This window comes from Canis aureus, chromosome 13 (assembly GCF_053574225.1).
Source record: "Canis aureus isolate CA01 chromosome 13, VMU_Caureus_v.1.0, whole genome shotgun sequence".
Classification (NCBI taxonomy): domain Eukaryota; kingdom Metazoa; phylum Chordata; class Mammalia; order Carnivora; family Canidae; genus Canis; species Canis aureus.
The window spans coordinates 47,707,104-47,726,856 of record NC_135623.1 but is presented as its reverse complement, the minus strand read 5'-3'; the positions used below and the strand labels follow the sequence as shown (position 1 = coordinate 47,726,856).

General features: G+C 34.5%; 1 long non-coding RNA gene across 5 annotated transcripts in view; it reads right to left on the bottom strand.

Annotated features, from left to right (window-relative positions):
- LOC144282443 (uncharacterized) overlaps positions 1–19,258 on the bottom strand; it is a 119,066-nt gene extending 99,808 nt beyond the window's left edge. For all 5 annotated transcript variants that reach the window (XR_013350879.1, XR_013350878.1, XR_013350881.1 and 2 more), the window contains exon 1: positions 18,896–19,258. This is a non-coding gene — a long non-coding RNA (uncharacterized LOC144282443). The remainder of the gene's footprint in view (positions 1–18,895) is intronic.
- Positions 19,259–19,753: the final 495 nt, after the last annotated feature.

Sequence of the window (19,753 nt, the reverse complement as noted above, 5' to 3'; positions counted from 1 at the left end):
GAATATTTAATGATGTCTTAACTAGTTCCATTATAAGAATGCTCAAGGTAGATAATCAAACATGACAAGAATAAAAACCCACTTTGCATATTCAACTGAAAGAAATGCTGCTGTTGGTATAATTTGTGAGTCATTAAACCCAGTTTAATGAGTTGTGGTTAAAGCAATACACTTTTTAGTGACCAGGAACAGCTTCCAAAAGGAACAATGGCCATTTGTAATGATAATCCAAAATGTTCTCAGCTCTTTCAGGTCTATAGATTTTTTCTAACAAGTGTACAGTAATATTGCTATATGTTTATGTTAGTAGAACCTGTTAAAATAATAGCCTCTGTGCTTATTCATGATAAATGAAATGTGAGTGAGCTTGAATTTTTCTCTGGAAATTGGAGAGGTAAATGGATTTAACAATGCTTAAATAATATTCATAGGACAGTAAATGTTAGAATAGTCTGCTGAGAAAATATATATAAATTTATTCTCTAAGAAATATTCGAAATTAGTCCAACAAACTGAAGGCACACTTAACTTTGGAATTGAATCGATGTCCATCTTCATAACTATAATGAATATAAAAAATCATTAAAAACAAATTTACTAAATTTCTAATTTGGACCTTTATAGGGAAAGGTCAGTTTGAAACAGTTAAAAGGCTCAACTTGAGAATAATTCAAAATAAGTGCTATTATATTTAAGAAATTTAGTAATTTGAATGAATATATTTAATAAAATTTTGATGAGTAGAAATTTTCAGAATCAAGATTTAATAAGGATTGATAAGAAAGACCCACAATTTACTTTTCTGTTTTGGAAAAGGGTTTATTCTCAGGTTTAAAGTGTCTCATGTATTTTTAAAAACAGCTCAAAATTAAACTTTTATTCTATCTTATACAAATGTTTACAAATTCTTAATAGAATTTCTATGCATCATAGAACTACCAGGAGACCATTTCAACATCTGTGAATGTAATATTTGCAAAATAACAAATTACTTTGTGAATATGTGATTGGTTCTAAATAGTTCAAGAGTATTTGTCTCTAAACCACAACTGCAAATTTTCAGTAAAAATTAAATTTTTTTTCCTTAGGGAAAGAAGTAATGGCTGAAAGAGAAAACCAAATGATTGGGAATAAAAACAAAAATTTTAAATGCTCCTGTCTGTGAGTGTTAAAGTTGGATAATTTATTCATTAACTTTGTTAGCTGAAGGGAAAGTAATTTTGAGTAGTTACTGTAAAAGGTCAGATGGAAAACAAATTTCCTCTGTGTCAATAGGTTAACAAAATGTTATGCTTGCTGACTGTAAGAGGGCAACTCAGAGAGCACTTGACCTGATTAGCTCATCAGCAGCCCATTAGGAAGTTTTTCTTGGAAAAGAAATGGGGAACCCATTTGCACCATTTTTATCACCTTCCAAATTTTTGTATGCTATTGTGTAGCAAATGCTTAGCTACTAGTGGGCACCTGATATGCAATTATTGGAATATCTGAGTTTAGGTTTAAAATTTCAGGAATTCAATGGCTTCTATGTTCCAAAGAAAACTAAAAAGGCAAAATATTTATACAAATGTTAACTTCATTCTGTATATACAGATGCTTATTTTCCCTGTTTATACCAAGATATATGATATATACAGATAAATTATATACATAAATCATTTTTACATATACTGAGTGGAGAGAGGGAGAGAGAGAGAGAGAGAAAGAGAGAGAGGATGCCACTCTATAAGTATTTATTTAAGGTTTATGTCTATCAGCCCCCAACTAGACTCTAAGTGTCTCCTGAATAGAAACTTTGCACCTCAATTTCTAACATGGTTTACTGAATGTATTTTTCTTCTGACTGGATGTTCACGAGGATTTTCAGGATAGATTTATTTTTTCTACAGTGGTGTCAACAGGTATATTCACATGTTGTCTCAATGCTCATTTATACTCATTTCTCCACTTCTAATAAATAAGAAGGAATTAGAGGAACAGAAAACATCTAAACATCCACATTTCTAAGGTGGATGTTTGCCTTAGAAATTTCTATTTCAACTTCTCTTTAAATCCAATGATTTCTCACATTTATATACTACTAAAAATGCCTTGTGTATAAATTAGACCTAAGTATTTTCTTCCTTATCTTTAGGTTAAAAAAAGAAGAAGATCGTTTGCATGTTTAAATGTTACAGTTCAACTGCTTTACTTTTTATTGTGTGGTAATGCTTACATTTCATTTCCTTGGTTAATTCTCTTCAGTGGAATTCACCATTTAAATGTTTGTTATTGTTATCTCAGTTTTAAAAAATGATTATTAAAAATTTTGAAAATGAATAAATAAAAGCACAATAGACAAATATAAAGATTCTCCAACAAGGAAAAATATATAAATACTGCAATTAATAATAAAGATAAAACCTTTTTTTTAAAAGATTTTATTTATTTACTCATGACAGACACAGAGAGAGAGAGAGAGAGAAAGAGACACAGGCAGAGGGAGAAGCAGGCTCCATGCAGGGACTCAATTCTGGGTCTCCAGGATCACATCCCAGGCCGAAGGTGGCGCTAAACCACTGGACCACCAGGGCTGCCCAAAGATAAAACTATTTTTATAGGAGATATATACTAAGAGGTAATACCCAATAAAGTTACAAAAATCATGATTTCTATAAGAATGTAAAGAAACATGACTTGAGACCAACTAAATACTAAGATGAGAAAAGTGTAAAAAAAATTTTTAAAGCTATAATGAGGTAAATAATGTCATCAATATCATAACATGACTAGAAGCAGAAATTAAAATAGTAACAACACTACAGGAGGGGGAAATCACTTATGTGGTAGGCAAACATGAGAGACTATCATACAATATAAACCAAAAGATGAAAATGGATGAAAGGGTCAACAGGGAAATTAGGGAAGAATTAAAAAGATTCATGGAAACTAATGAGAATGAAGATACAACTGTTCAAAATCTTTGGGATACAGCAAAAGCAGTCCTGAGGGGGAAATACATCGCAATACAAGCATCCCTCAAAAAACTGGAAAAAACTCAAATACAAAAGCTAACCTTGCACCTAAAGGAACTGGAGAAAGAACAGCAAATAAAACCTACACCCAGCAGAAGAAGAGAATTAATAAAGATTCGAGCAGAACTCAATGAAATAGAGACCAGACGAACTGTGGAATAGATCAACAAAACCAGGAGTTGGTTCTTTTAAAGAATTAATAAGAAAGATAAACCATTAGCCAGCCTTATTAAAAACAAAAAAGACTCAAATTAATAAAATCATGAATGAAAAAGAAGAGATCACAACCAATACCAAGGAAATACAAACGATTTTAAAAACTTATTATGAGCAGCTATATGCCAATAAATTAGGCAATCTAGAAGAAATGGACAAATTTCTGGAAAACCACAAACTACCAAAACTGGAACAGGAAGAAATAGAAAACCTGGACAAGCCAATAACTAGGGAGGAAATTGAAGCAGTCATCAAAAAACTCCCAAGACACAAAAGTCCAGGACCAGATGGCTTCCCAAGGGAATTCTATCAAACGTTTATAGAAGAAACAATACCTATTCTACTAAAGCTGATCTGAAAGATAGAAAGAGATGGAATACTTCCAAACTCATTCTATGAGGCTAGCATCACCTTATCCAAAACCAAAGACCCCATCAAAAAGGACAATTATAGACCAATATCCCTGATGAACACAGATGCAGAAATTCACAACAAGATACTGGCCAATAGGATCCAACAGTACATTAAGAAGATTATTCACCATGACCAAGTGGGATTTATCCCCAGGATGCAAGGCTGGTTCAACATTCGTAAAGCAATCAATGTGATAGATCATATCAACAAGAGAAAAAAACAAGAACCATATGATCCTCTCAATAGATTCAGAGAAAGCATTTGACAAAATATAGCATCCATTCCTGATGAAAACTCTTCAGAGTGTAGGGATAGAGGAAACATTCCTCAGCATCTTAAAAGCCATCCACGAAAAGCCCACAGCAAATATCATTCTCAATGGGGAAGCACTGGGAGCCTTTCCCCTAAGATTAGGAACAAGAAAGGGATGTCCACTCTCACCACTGCTGTTCAACATAGTACTAGAAGTCCTAGCCTCAGCGATCAGGCAACAAAAAGAAATAAAAGGCAATCAAATGGGCAAAGAAGAAGTCAAACTCTCCCTCTTTGCAGATGACATGATACTGTATATAGAAAATCCGGAAGACTCCACTCCAAGATTGCTAGAACTCATACAGCAATTTGGCAGTGTGGCAGGATACAAAATCAATGCCCAGAAATCAGTGGCATTTCTATACACTAACAATGAGACTGAAGAAAGAGAAATTAAGGAGTCAATCCCATTTGCAATTGCACCCAAAAGCATAAAATACCTAGGAATAAACCTAACCAAAGAGGTAAAGGATCTATACCCTAAAAACTATAGAACACTTCTGAAAGAAATTGAGGAACACACAAAGAGATGGAAAAATATTCCATGCTCATGGATTGGAAGAATTAATATTGTAAAAATGGCAATGCTACCCAGGACAATTTACACATTTAATGCAATCCCTATCAAAATACCATGGACTTTCTTCAGAGAGTTGGAACAAATCATCTTAAGATTCCTGTGGAATCAGAAAAGACCCCGAATAGCCAGGGGAATATTAAAAAAGAAAACCATATCTGGGGGCATCACAATGCCAGATTTCAGGTTGTACTACAAAGCTGTGGTCATCAAGACAGTGTGGTACTGGCACAAAAACAGACACATAGATCAATGGAACAGAATAAAGAATCCAGAAATGGCCCTTCAACTCTATGGCCAATTAATATTTGACAAAGCAAGAAAGACTATCCACTGGAAGAAAAAGACAATTTTTCAATAAATGGTGCTGGGAAAATTGGACATCCACATGCAGAAGAATGAAACTAGACCATTCTCTTACACCATACACAAAGATAAACTCAAAATGGATGAAAAAATCTGAATGTGAGACAAGAATCCATCAAAATCCTAGAGGAGAACACCCTTTTTGAACTCGGCCACAGCAACTTCTTGCAAGATACATCCATGAAGGCAAGGGAAACAAAAGCAAAAGTGAACTATTGGGACTTCATCAAGATAAAAAGCATCTGCACAGCCAAAGAAATAGTCAACAAAACTAAAAGACAACCTACAGAATTGGAGAAGATATTTGCAAATGACACATCAGATAAAGGGCTAGTATCCAAGATCTATAAAGAACTTATTAAATTCAACAACCTAGAAACAAACAATCCAATCATGAAATGGGCAAAAGACATGAACAGAAATTTCACAGAGGAAGACATAGACATGGCCAACATGCACATGAGAAAATGCTCCACATCACTGGCCATCAAGGAAATACAAATAAAAACCACAATGAGATACCACCTCACACCAGTGAGAATGGGGGAAAATTAACAAGACAGGAAACAACAAATGTTGGAGAGGATGTGGAGAAAGGGCAACCCTCTTGCACTGTTGGTGGGAATGTGAACTGGTATAGCCACTCTGGAAAACTATGTGGAGGTTCCTCAAAGAGTTAAAAATAAAGAGTTAAAAATAAATCTGCCCTATGACCCAGGAATTGTACTGCTGGGGATTTACCTTAAAGATATGCAGTGAAACGCCAGAACACCTGCACCCCAATGTTTATAGCAGCAATGTCCACAATAGCCAAACTGTGGAAAGTGCCTCGGTGTCCATTGAAAGATGCATGGATAAAGAAGATGTGGTGTATGTATACAATGGAATACTACTCAGCCATTAGAAATGACAAATACCCACTATTTGCTTCGATGTGGATGGAATTGGAGGGTATTAATGCTGAGTGAAATGAGTCAATCGGAGAAGGACAAACATTATATGTTCTCATTCATTTGGGGAATATAAAAAATAGTGAAAGGGGAAAGGAGAGAAAATGAGTGAAAATATCAGTGAGGATGACAGAACATGAGAGACTCCTAACTCTGGGAAACAAACAAGGGGTAGTGGAAAGGGAGGTGGGCGGGGGTTGGGGTGACTGGGTGATGGGCACTGAGGGGAGCACTTTTGGGATGAGCACAGGGTGATATGCTATATGTTTGCAAATTGAACTCCAATTTAAAAAAAAAAAGAAAGTGCAAAAGCATTAATAGTTGAAAATAAAATGATGAAAATCATAGACATGAAGGACTCAGTTCCTAAAGCAAAAATTGGGAGAAATGGAACAGCAGTGATAAATGTGCAATAAAATGAAGATTTTATTTAATCAAGGAACAAAACCCTTGAAATCGATAAAACAAAATGATTTATTTTGTACCAGGAAAAATTAGTTTCTGGAAGTTGACATCTTAAAATATCCTGGTTTCATTCTTGAATTTCAAGGAAAAAGAAAGCAAATAGATGAATTTAGAAGATTCCCTACAACCTCCAATTACAGAAATGGAAGGCTGGTTTATTCATACCGACTCTAATTATTAAAACCATTTTCTTAGAAACATCAAAGAATTCAAAGGATATCAAGAATGAGATGCCAAGACAAACTCTAGAAGAAAGCAGATATATAGAAAAGTAAACAGCCACGAAGCTGCTTCCCACCCACCTCCACCCCACCTCCAGAACATCTGCTGATCCAGATAAGATGGAACTGCAATTTAGATAACATAAAGAGGCATGGAGTAGATAAGTCAAAGTTCAGACTCCACCAGACCTGAGGAACCATACAGGAGATAAGCACATTAAACTAAAACTCTGAAGTAAGTAAACACACCTTCTTAACCACAACCCACATGCAGGGAACTTGAGAGGGTGGGATTTCATGCTGAACAAAACAGAGGGGGGAAAATAGAATAAGAAAAACCTATCTCTTAAAAATGGTAACCAAAAATGATCTCTTGCATAGATTTTCAGCCCTAACTCACATCAGTGGGGTGGTCCAGGAAACCTCAAGCAGTAAATTTAAAGTGGTTCTGCACTGTTATGCCTCTGGGGATCTGACAGCCACAAATGCAAATCTTAACTAGAGGAGAAAACTTTACCCTATGCCCTAGGGAATCCTCACAAATAATTTTTCAAGGACGATTGGTAGTACATAGTCAAAAATAAGCAAGCCCACAAGGAAACATGATACCATGAGTGAAAATAGAAATACAAATAGCCAGCAAAAAGAGATCCACAAAAATGTCACATATTGGAATAATCAAATGGAGATTATATAACAAATAGACCTGCAAAGTTTAAAGAAATAAGGTCAAGTTTGTAAATATCTGAAAGGAATTGGAAATTATATAACCTACAAGATATGAAAAAAATGAAAATAGAATATCTAATTTTAATACCTCAACTGTATGCATTTAGCAACAGATTGAACAAAGCTAAAGAGAGAATTACTAAACTAGAAAACAGACCATAATAAATCACCCAAAATGTAGCATAGAGAGAAAGAGAAATATAGAAAATAAAAAAGGAGTGGAGACAAATAGAAGATAGAGATGAGCAATGATTAATTTGATTGGAGAAGGAGAGAAGAGTTGTGTAATAAAGACAGTATTTGAAGAAATACATGACTGATAACATTCCAGGAATGATGAAAGATACCAATCCACATATCCAAAGATACCATAATAATCAATAGGCATGGATAAAATAGTTCCAAACCCAAATAACATGACAGGAATTAATATCTGGAAAAATACAAAGAATTCTAACAATCCTATAAGAATCTGAAAATTGATATTAAAAAGAAGCCCAAAAGGAAAATGAGCAAAGGAGATAAAACAGGTAATTCATAGAGGAAGAAACTTTGAATGGCCAGTATACATATAAAAAGATAGTCAACTCGGTAGTAATCAGTGAAATGCAAATTAAAATAATGAGATACAAGTCTCATTATTCACCAAATTAACAATAATTTTAAAAGTTTGACAAAATCAAATGTTGAAAAGATTTCGGGGAAGTCAAAATTCTTATACACTACTGATGGAAGCAGGAATTAGTACAGCCACTTTGGTGGATAATTTGACAGTATAGTAACTCAAAATGCTCAGACCTTATAGCCTCAAAATTCCTATTTTAGAACTTTCTCCTTTAAAAAAATCATCAGGGAAGCCCAGGTGGCTCAGTGGTTTAGCACCACCTTCAGCCCAGGGCCTGATCCTAGAGACACAGAATTGAGTCCCATATCAGGCTCCCTGCATGGAGCCTGCTTCTCCCTCTGCCTGTGTCTCTGCCTCTCTCTCTCTCTCTCTCTGTCTCTCTCTCATGAATAAATAAATAAATAAATAAATAAATAAATAAATAAATAAAATCTTCAAAAAATGAACAAAATAAAAAATCATTGGTGCATGAGACATTTACAAGCATATTAACTGCAATGTTATTCATAAAAATGAAAAACTGAAAGGAAACTACATGCTCATCAACAGAGGAATGTGACTGTTTATGTAGCATTCCATTTGATGAAATATTGTGCAACAATTGAAAGAAACTGACAAGATCTCATTTTTCAATATGAATAGATATAGAAGTATAGTGTTGAATAAAGAAGTAATTCAGCTGGAAGTATAGGGTTGAATAAAGAAGTAATTCAGAGGCATCAGACTTCCAACAGTCTGGGGCTGGGGTTTTAGCAGAGAAGAAAACAGGTAAAGGAGTAGAGAAAAAGGGGATTTTAGCTTTACCTGTTGTATTTATAGTTTTCAAAACTGGATGCCTATCTATTTTGTAATAGTGTAATTAAAAACTAAATTTCTTAAAGTTTAATGATAAAAATTAGTAAGCGGGACAACAGAATATTCTTGCAACAGAGTTTTCATCAATTGTTAAATTTAAATTCAAAGTGCAATCTTTTGCAATGTCATAAAACTTAAGTCTGTTATTCATATCAGTTAGAGTGTATTACTCTGTGCCCAAGGTCTTTAACTCAGCCTTGGTTAAAATAATAGTTGTAATGATAGCAATGTGTTTCAACATTATTTAAGAAGAAACTTTGAGTTAACATGAGTGCTTTTAAAAATGCAAAGCATTGGGTTAGCCACTACTCTTTGTTCTAGCCAGATAATTAAGGAGTTTAGATAATATTTATATACCAGTTACCATAAAATTTAAAATAAAACTATACTTATTTCATATCATGTTTTCTTAAAGTTAAATTTCTACTTAAATTTACAGAACAAGTGTTCCCATAATACTCAAAGGTCTGTTTTAATAATTTCAAGGACTATTGACTTTTAAGATGTTGAAAATATAAAGTCTTGTTATAGGAAACTACATTTTTTATAATGTTGGTCCTAGAGAATGGTCTTTGTTCACATGAAACTGTAAACCATGTTTGTCATGGTTTGTATTTGCTTTCTATGTTTACAACAGTCCAACACTCCCCCTGACCTTCTCCCCACTCCAGTCTTGTTACAATTAACTCACCCAGAGTGGATGGCTATTTTTGCAGTATGAAAAAGTATATTGAAGACTTTTTTTCTTGCAAAACTTATTTTGGCAAGTAAGTTAAGTGATTCAAACAGATGATTTTGAAGGTACAAAGTAGAATCTTATTCCATTGCACATGATTCATCAGGAACTTAAAAAGTTATAAATGGAACATCATAAACACAGCAATTCTGCTTTTCCCTTTACAATAATAAGTTCCTGACTGAGAAAGATTTAAACAGAAAAATAAAAGCAGAAAAATGTACTAAAAGAAAGCATGAGGTTTAAAAAGAAAATCAATTGAGTAAGGGAAGTCTGACTAAAACTATAAAAAATTGATGAATTAAACTATATGTTAATAAAAAAAGTCTAAATTGTCTAAAGAAATGAAGACAAAGTACAAACAACAAACTGGAAGAAAACATTCACAACACATATTACAAAAGGGCTAAGTTCATAAAATGTATAATGTATTTCATGAACATGTAAAACAAAAATCAGCGAGAAAAGTGAGCAAAGATCATGAGTGGATAAAAAAGAAAAAAGTACAGAAGAAAATACAAATTAATTTTTTTAAATAAAATGAAAAACTACAATGAGCTATTCATTTTCACTTATCAAATGAGACAAAAACTTTAAGTTTGATAAAAGGAGAAACAGGCATTCATATGTTTAGGTGGGAATTTCACATAGTCACCATAATGTTTTGCATATGTTGAGAGTTCATTTGAGGACACACATGTAACATCATTGTTACCATTTTGCCTTTTTTTTTTTAGTACAAAAAATAATCATTTTTTTAACTTCTATGTTATTGTAACTGTTACAAAACATCAAATAATCACATTGTACTACTGAAATGATGAAAGATCTTCAAAATACAATGAAGCCAAACAAACATCCCATATGTATTGTGCAAATAACTATCAAGTAGTCAGGAATGATCAATTAGCCCTAATGTAATCCATGCAGTCAACCATAATAACGTCACATGAGAAGTGGGTATAATGTCAATGGTTATCAGGGGTACAGTGTTTATGAGAATATGAAAAAAAATCTATATAGCATTTGAGATTTCTATATTCCCTTAGGGATAACTGAAAGTAAAGTAGCATTGAAAGGCATTAGGAAAAAAAATTTCCAGAACTACTCTCCATTCATTACAGCTATTTAAAATTTCCTACACTGAGGCAAAATGTAAACTTTAAGACTGTTTCATTCCTATTGAAGAGAAGCCTAAGAAAGAATCTTGACTGTACAAATGAATACTCATGATAAGATTTTCTTTACAGCATGGTTGTAAAGAATAGAAATGGAACTGATTTTCCCTGTGTCTCAGCATTCTTCAAGCATCCAAGGAGCTTAGAGCCAACTCTTTTAAACATGGTTTGACTTAAAAAAAAAAAAAAAAGGGATCTGTGAGAGCCACTGAGAGTGTGTTAAAATTTTAAATGTATATAATTGTCATTCCTATGTTCTACTCCTAGTAATATCACTCAGATATATTCAAATAATGTGCAAAGAAATATGTACAGACAATTCATTGTAGCACTACTCTTTGTAACAAAAATCTGGAAACAATCTAAATTCCCATCAACTGGCACTGAGGGAGGCACTTGGCGGGATGGGCACTGGGTGTTATGCTATATGTTGGCAAATTGAACACCAATTAAAAAATTTTTTTTAAATAAATAAAATAAATTCCCATCAACTGCTCAAATAGATCATGGTGCATCTCTAGGATGAAATGTCAAATACAATCATGAAATAATATTCAAGACATCTTGTCATGCAGAAAAGGCAAGATATAGAGCAGTGTGTAAAATATGACTGTGGGTTTGTTTTTAGACTGTACATGTGAGAATAGGTACACATGATATGATAGGAAACAAAAAACTGACGACAGTGGTAAGACTGTGGGGCAGACATAGGAGGGAGACTTACTTCTGATTGTATACTCACTGATGCCTTTTGATTTTTTTGTGTGTGTGTCTGTTAAGTACACATATTACCTGCTTTAAAATGAATGAATGAAAGTTTGCGGGGAGGGGAGAACATGTAAGTACATTTTGGTGCTTGACTAAACTATGCAATTTGGGTATGACATAATTTTCTAGAGAGATTCACTAAGGAATACCTACAGAAACATAACAAAACTTTGGAGACTAAGCAGCATGGTAACTAGGGATCTTAGCATGCAAACCTGAATAAATGAGCACACAAATGTTGTCAGGATAGTGGTCAAATTTTACAAATCTGGAGCTGCAGCTACATTTCTCTTCTGTGGGGCTGAGTGTAAGTTCTGGGGAGCTGACGTTGGTTGCAGTGGAGGGGGAAGAGCAGATCTAGGGCTGGAATCACCTCCCTACACAGAGATCCATGGAGACATCCATTATCCCAATTGCTCTTCAGTCATCAGTTCACAAAGCTGTCCTCTTTCCTACTTAAACAGATGCTTCAGGGTCTTCAGTTCTCTTTGCTTCCTTCATACCATGCTGAGAATAGAACAGGATTCTTTTTCCTCCTGGTTGCATGACTCTCTGTGAGTCTCACATGGCTTTATCCTCTTGGGTACGAAAGGTATGACATCCAGCTCATCTCCCATCCCATCCCTAAGCTTCCTCTAAGGTCTGACACCTTCCCAGCTGTCAGCCTGGACAACAGAGAGCAGGACCCCTCCCTCTGAGAAGCCCTAGACTCTCTGCTTTCATCAATACCCCTCAGTACAACATCTCTTCCTCTCAGCCCTGAGGGATCTTTCTTGGCTGGTAAAACAAGAAGCAGCCCCATTCTTTCTCATTGTTTCTCAAAAATATTTTATCTATACCCTGAATCTTCTAACTTCACCTAAGTTCTGGTTTTTAAGAACACATGTCTTTTTTCTAACATGTTACATCACTTACCTGAGGAAAGCATCCCAGGGCCAACTTTCCTCCTGACAAGCAAAGCTCCAATGCCTTTAGTATTCTTATTAATCTGTGAAATCCAAACATGTAACACCTCTAACTTAAAGTAATCTGGTCTCACAACCATTGTGGTCTCTGCCCTTCCTTTCTATGGGGAGCCAGCAAGACAGTGGTTCCTATGGACCTTGTAGTCAGATACCTAGGTTCAAATTTTCACCTTCTGATTATTGGCTATGTGACTTTGGGCAAGTCATTCTACCTCTCCATGTTATCAGTTTCCTCATCAGTAAAATGGAGATGATGACAGTAACCTACCTCACAGGGTTGTTGTGAAGACCTGGTAAGTTTCTTAGTGAGTCCCTACTATACAGTATGGGTTCAATGTTAGCCACTATTGTTATTAGCAATAATAGCAGTATTGATTTATATAATCATTATTACTATAGTCTTCCCATGTCCTCTCACAAAACATCTCTGGCTGTCCATTGCACAATATAGCGCATTATAGCAAATTTTCATCTCTAAATGAACTTTCAAAATACTATTTGAAAGAGACATGACATGGGGTTCAAGATAAAAGCTAATGTCCTGGGTGGTTTTAGAAAAGATATAGACAGAAGGCAAAAGACACTCTCTTACTCACTTTTGCCTTCTAGTCAGTGAAAGCTCCCTGTCTCCAAAGTAGACGACATCATGGGAAGGGGGTAGACATATCCTACTATTTACCAGCTCACCTACATATTCCTCCTCAGGGTCAATTCCGCAATTCAATTATTGGAAATTCATCCCAGTATAGGCCAATCTTTGGCTGATAAACCAGAGGTTTGTACTACATAACTTCATATTTCTTCTAGTGCCTTCATTAATATTTTAAAGGGGAATTGGTAGATGAGTCCCCTCTACCCCAGTTATGAGGATGTATAGGGCAATAATAGTTATAACCCGAAATTTTTCAGGAAAGCACCAGACACCTATAAAATTAGTTACCGCTCAACATCCTTTCCCACATAATACACTAACATCTACCCTCATGGAAATTCAGACTCCTTAACATTTGACAACACAAAGCAAATAGATTGAAAAGGAAAATTTAGGGGCACCTGGGTGGCTCAGTCAATTAAGCATCTGCCTTTTGGCTCAGGTCATGATCGCAGGGTCCTGGGATCCAGCCTGCATGGGGCTCCCTGCTTAGTGGAGAGTGGGCTTCTTCTTCTTCCTCTGCCCCTCCCCCCTCATATTCTCATATGCTCTCTCTCTCTTTTTCTCTCTCTCCCTCTCTCAAATAAATACATAAAAAATCTTTGAAAAAAAAGAAAAGGGAAATTTAGTTCTTACAAAATGAAAAAACAAAGTAGGCACCTAAAAGAGGATAATCTGACTATAAAAATATGAAACAAAGCTGTTGGGAAAAGTAATTAAGCCCTTGAAATTATTTGAAAAAAAAAAAGACTCTACATGATAACTCTAAAAAAAATTAAAACATGAAGATAAAAATGTCATATCCTACTATCATACCATTTGTCAGAAAATGTATGCCAAAAATACATTTTGTTCATTTCTTGTTTTAAGTAAATATGTAGTTAAGAAGCTATATTTTGTAATGTGAAGTAAAATAAACTTGTTTTAGTGATTGTATTTCTTTTTCAAACTAATGATCTAATTTTAAAAAATTTTATTATTTATCTTAAAATTTTGTCACCATTTAAAATGATTCCTTTTAAAAGCAGTCTTTTTCTCTCATACGCATTTCGCACTTATTAGGACCTATCTGTGTAACAAAAGTGGAACCAGAGAACTTTCAAACTCAAACCTTAAGTTCCTATTCCTTGTTCTCAGTTAAGAAACCCACACAAGTAAGAGTCTTTGTTATTTTTCCAAACCCCAGGAAACAGTGCATAGAGAGAATTAGGTACAATGTGTTCACTTATGAACAATGTGCTCAATTTTATGATTTTAAGTTATAAGGATGGCCTCAAAGCCATAATATTTAGAAGAAACACTAGATCTAGCATCATAAAGCTATTTTCCATTATAATAGTTGATACTATATATAGCTCAAATATATCTACCTTAAATTTATACATTTGAAAAACCTAACACAGATGACAGGATTAGGGTTCACTACAGCTTTCTGACTACAGTTAAGCCTACAGCAGAAATAAAGATTCTTCCCACCCCCACCCCCACCCCCCACACACACACCATCTCCATTAACATGAAAAAAAAAAACTAAACAAATCCAGATCAGTTGCTTTGATTAAAACCATAAATTCAGACTGTACTTTGCAGGATAGTTCTTTTGGGCTAACTATACCTCTGGGGGCCAAATATCCACCATGTGTCATTGATTCAGATCTTTTCCTGTGGTCGACAAAGAAAAAGGTTCAACATGAAAACAAAAATCAGCTCAACCTTTCTCAAGTCCTGAAGAAAAGCAGGGCAAGTTTGTTCTCAGAGCAAGTCACTTTTTAGATCTGAAAACAACCAGACTCCATGGTTTCTGGCCTGGTTCATTCTTCTAGATTTCACCATCTAAAATCAAACACTTTTGCTGAAAACACCTTCTTCAGGATTCAATACCAATTAAACTAAAGCACAACAGCAGAGAAGGAATTAAGATTGGCTCCAATGTTATTGTCTAAACATCCATGACTAATATAGTTGAGGGTCATGAGTGAGACTAGAATAAAAAATATAAGGCAAATGTGTTAAATCTTGGATCCAAGGGTAGAATTTGAGAGTTTCATGACCATGGGTGGGAGAAAAAAAATTGTATCTTTTCTTCTTCACTATACTCTAACTTGATTATTTCCCTTGAGTATAAATAGAGGCAATAAATCAAAGCAATATTAGCAGCATTTATAACTTTGTCACCAAAAGAAATCACAAATATTTTCAGGTTTTTTTTAATTTAAATTCAATAGCCAACACATAGTACATACTTAGTTTCCGATGTAGTGTTCGATAATTCATCAGTTGCATATAACACCCAATGCTCATCGCATCACATTGCCCTCCTCAATGCCCCACAAATATTTTCATATCACATTATAGTTACTACAGATATCTAAAAATATCATTTACACATATCACTACTTTAAAATTATGGTGATAGCTAACTGGTTGCTATCTTCCTGCCCAAAACACTCAGCATGCCATACAGGTAACCAACTATTGAACAACTATTGTGCATTTCTATCATTTGTCCACCATATTCTCATGTATCCTCACTTTAAAATAATATACTCACAGAATATTTGCTGAAATTGGATGCATAATTATTTTCTCCTATACTTCAAAAATAAGCACTCTAAAGGAATTTTACAGTCAAAGAAGGATTACAAGACAAAACTTTTAAATTTGGTAAATGTTAATAAGCTTTCTCTGACACTGTGAGCCAAGGTAGAACTCCTAGAGCAACTCCATTCCCTAACGACCACCCAACATATTAGATAAAACATGGACAGTAAATTATTTCATCAATACAGAAATACATGAAATCCCCATCCACCCATCCTCAGTTGTGCTCAATACCAGATATCTTGATTCAATGCTCCCAAACTACCAGGTCTCATATTAAACCATGGCCTCCTTTTTAAAAGAGTCAGTGAACAGCAGGAAGAATTTTGAGGCTCAATTTAAGAATTTTGAGGCTCATCTCAAAGAATTCATTGGCATTCTGTGAAGGACTGCTTTCCCACCTAATGTCATTTACTGGTTTTTCCTCACAACACAATGCACATGTTCTTTTTACTCAGTAAAAGCTTTTCATTCATTGATCTCTGATAAATGCTCCTGAACCCTTCTTTTCATGCCTTTTCCTGCCCTCCCTTTTAATCAACCTTAGGAGTGTGACTTGGGAAGTTCTCTTTTTTTTTTTTTTTTTTAATTTTTATTTGTTTATGATAGTCACAGAGAGAGAGAGAGAGGCAGAGACACAGGCAGAGGGAGAAGCAGGCTCCATGCACCGGGAGCCCGACGTGGGATTCGATCCCGGGACTCCAAGATCGCGCCCTGGGCCAAAGGCAGGCGCCAAACCGCTGCGCCACCCAGGGATCCCTGGTTCTCAACTTGCTATAACAAATTTTCTCATTTTTATGATTTTTTTCATTTCTTCTCTTTTTACTATTAAAACAGTATATATTTTTTATTAAAACATTGGATAATATAATAAAACCACCCATATTTTTACTACCCTAACACAACCAGTATATTTTTCTGTGTATAGGGTTTTTTTAAATATGCTACATATAAAATTTTGTATTTTGCTTCTTAAACTTAACACTCTATCACATAGTTTTTCACATGTGAAATTCTTCTAAATTTTCTTTTATTAGTAAGAGGATAATCATCAAATGAATATACTACAGTATCCTTAACCACTCCTTCATTGTTTACCATTTCTTATCATAATAAGCAAGGCTGCCATGAACACTTCTATATGATTCTGTATCTCTGGATCTTGGTTTACATTATAGTTTAGCCTAATAATTCTATATCTGGGAACTAATTTCATTTCTTATTTGTACCTCTTCACCTTATCAGAAACCTCTCTAGGCTATACTGTTTCAATTGCTCATTCCCGTAGCATATACTGACTACATAAAATATGCCTCAAGGATTTTACAGTCAGAGGAGAAATACAAAACAAAACTTACTTGGCAAAACACTGTGATGAGTGCTACAACAGAAGATTATTCAAAGCGCTATGGAAATACAGAGAATGAAGAGATTGGCTCTGCTGGGGGAGGTCATATTTGGTTCACAGAGAAGATAATCCTAGAGTTAGATGCTACAGAAAGTGGCTTTTTAAAAAAAATAAAATGTACTGCAATCAATTATATAATAAAAACAATTTCTGTGCTAACAAAGACATGCCTAAGGTTGAAAGGGCTCTGAATTCAGAGACAGAGAGAGGTTGAGACAGACAGGGAGAGAGATAGTGAGAAAGAGACAGAGAGAAGGTAGCCCTACATAAGAAAAAAACTTAGTCAATTTATAATTAAAGAGAGTAGGTAGAAGTTAGTGTTAATAGTGATTTACCTCTCCTGAAACCTTACTAAAATAACTTAAAAGTTTAAGATAGGTAGTCACAGGCATAAAGAAAATAGCAGAGGAATTGAAAGCCACACAAATTTGGAAACGAGAAAGCAGAAACACAAGTAGAACTGAGCAATGGCCCAAAGAAAGCTGAAAGTAAACTGGCCATAAAGGAACCCCAGACCCAGACTAATTTGGGCCGCAGAATCCAAAGCAGCCTCAGTAAGTTGAATCCTCATGTATTCCAGAGAGTGTGTAGTTAGAACTAAATATGGGTGAACTGAATAAAAAGTCCAAAGATGAAGCAGTAGGATTCCTGGACCACCATCTCATACTACCAGCTAGTGACCACTCTTCCCCTACCTTGACAGAAGACTAAGGCTTTCTTCTCTTACATACTTAACCAAGTGGATCCTGGAGTTAGAAACACATGGTTCATTGAGAATTGGAGTAAGATGGATACTAAAACAAACAAACAAAAAAAAAAAAAGGTAGGGGGAGAATATTAGAAAGAATATACAAGTGGTGGTATTTGGGAGCCCCCATTTTTAACTTGCTTCCCAGAATACTGTTAGCCAGGCTTTTACAACTGTCAGGCAATGGGTTAAAGAACTTTTCTCTGGAGAAATTGGATCACTGAAAAAATATATACATGTGTATTTTACATATGTGTATGTGTGTGTCTTCTCCCAAAGAAATGGCCTATTTCTATCACCCAGCCATGAAGCACATCATTTAAAACACACGCAGAGATACAGAGCTCTTAAATATGGTGGAACTACCAAGCTTAACAGATGTTTGAGGAAAGACTATAACCCTAAAGAGAAAAAGCAAACCAAAAGGCAGAAGAAGAAATTTGGAGGAAAAGAGGCAATACTAGAAGCAGAAGAAAACCTCCAAAATATAATTAATATCTTCCATAAGATAAGATAATGTATCCTTGAACAAACACAAGATGATGAAAAAAAAATTTTAGAAATTAAAAATATGGCAGGATAAATGAAAAGAGGGTTAGAAGATAAACTTGAAGAAATCTCCTAGGAAGTAGACCAAAAGACAAGGTTCCTTCCAATATTTTCAATTTAAGTCTTTTTTCTGTTCAATCAACCTTTTTAATGTTAAAAGTCCTATTACATCTTATTTATACATCTGATATAATATATTAAAATTCTGATCATACTTTTTTATATATTATGCAATTTGTTTCTGACAGAGTAATGAAAGTAGACATATTTCTGTTCTCCACAAAGATTTCTCTTACGTTATACTATAATTACTATATTTTCACACAAACGAAGGGTGTAAACAAAATTTTGTATATTTGTGATTCCTAAATAATTCACAGCCTTCATTATGTTTTCTCTATTGTCAGTAACAGCCTAAGATAACTAAAATGAAATGAATAATTTTTCAGGAAAACACAAATTGATAAAACTAATTCAAGAATAAGTAAAATGAAAATCTTAACAGACCAATAGTTATACAATAAATTGGAAAAAGTGAATATATACCTGGTGATATGCTGAGCTCTGGAGAGTGGATCGTATGTAACACTTCTGTGTTCAGTGACATCACATTGGTAGCTTGAAATGTCCCATGATGGAAATATTTACATCACAGAAATTGGCAAACACTACAAATCAGGGCTTTTTCTTTTCAGAGACCCAGTTGTTGAACATTTAACAGAATATTCCTGGAATACCCCTCCATCTAAAGTAGCTCAGATCCAGTGGTTTCCAACTAATGTTCTATCAAATACTCAAGGACAAAGAATTACTCTATATTCTTTACTATCTGTATTTACATTCCTTTCCTCATAATCTTTATATTCTTAATTTTACAAAGTCCCCAAACTTTGTCTCCAATTCTCCCTCCACCCCCACCCCCTATTCTGATCGGAATCCACCCCAGTCAGGCTTTCATCCACACTACTCCAATAGAACTTCTGGTGTCAAAGTCATTATGACTCCAGTGTTTGATAAATACAATAATCTGTTCATATTCTTACCTTACTTGACTGATCAGCACTGGGTAGCACAGTGGAAGATCATCTCTTCCTTAAAACATATTCTTCACTTGACTTCTGGGTCACAACACTCTACTAGTTTTACTCCTACCCATTTGATGTTTCTGAATTTGTTGATTATTCCTCATCTCCCTGATATTTTAAAGTTGCCCAGAGGCTCAGTCCTTTTATCTCCTCTCAATCGAAACTAACTTTTTAGATCTCATCCACTTCAAAACATTATATACAGTATATAATGTATATATAATTTATACATATAATTTATATGTATATATACAGTATATAATGTACAATTATGTATATGTATGTGTGTACAGTATATATGTATTATTATAATGTATAG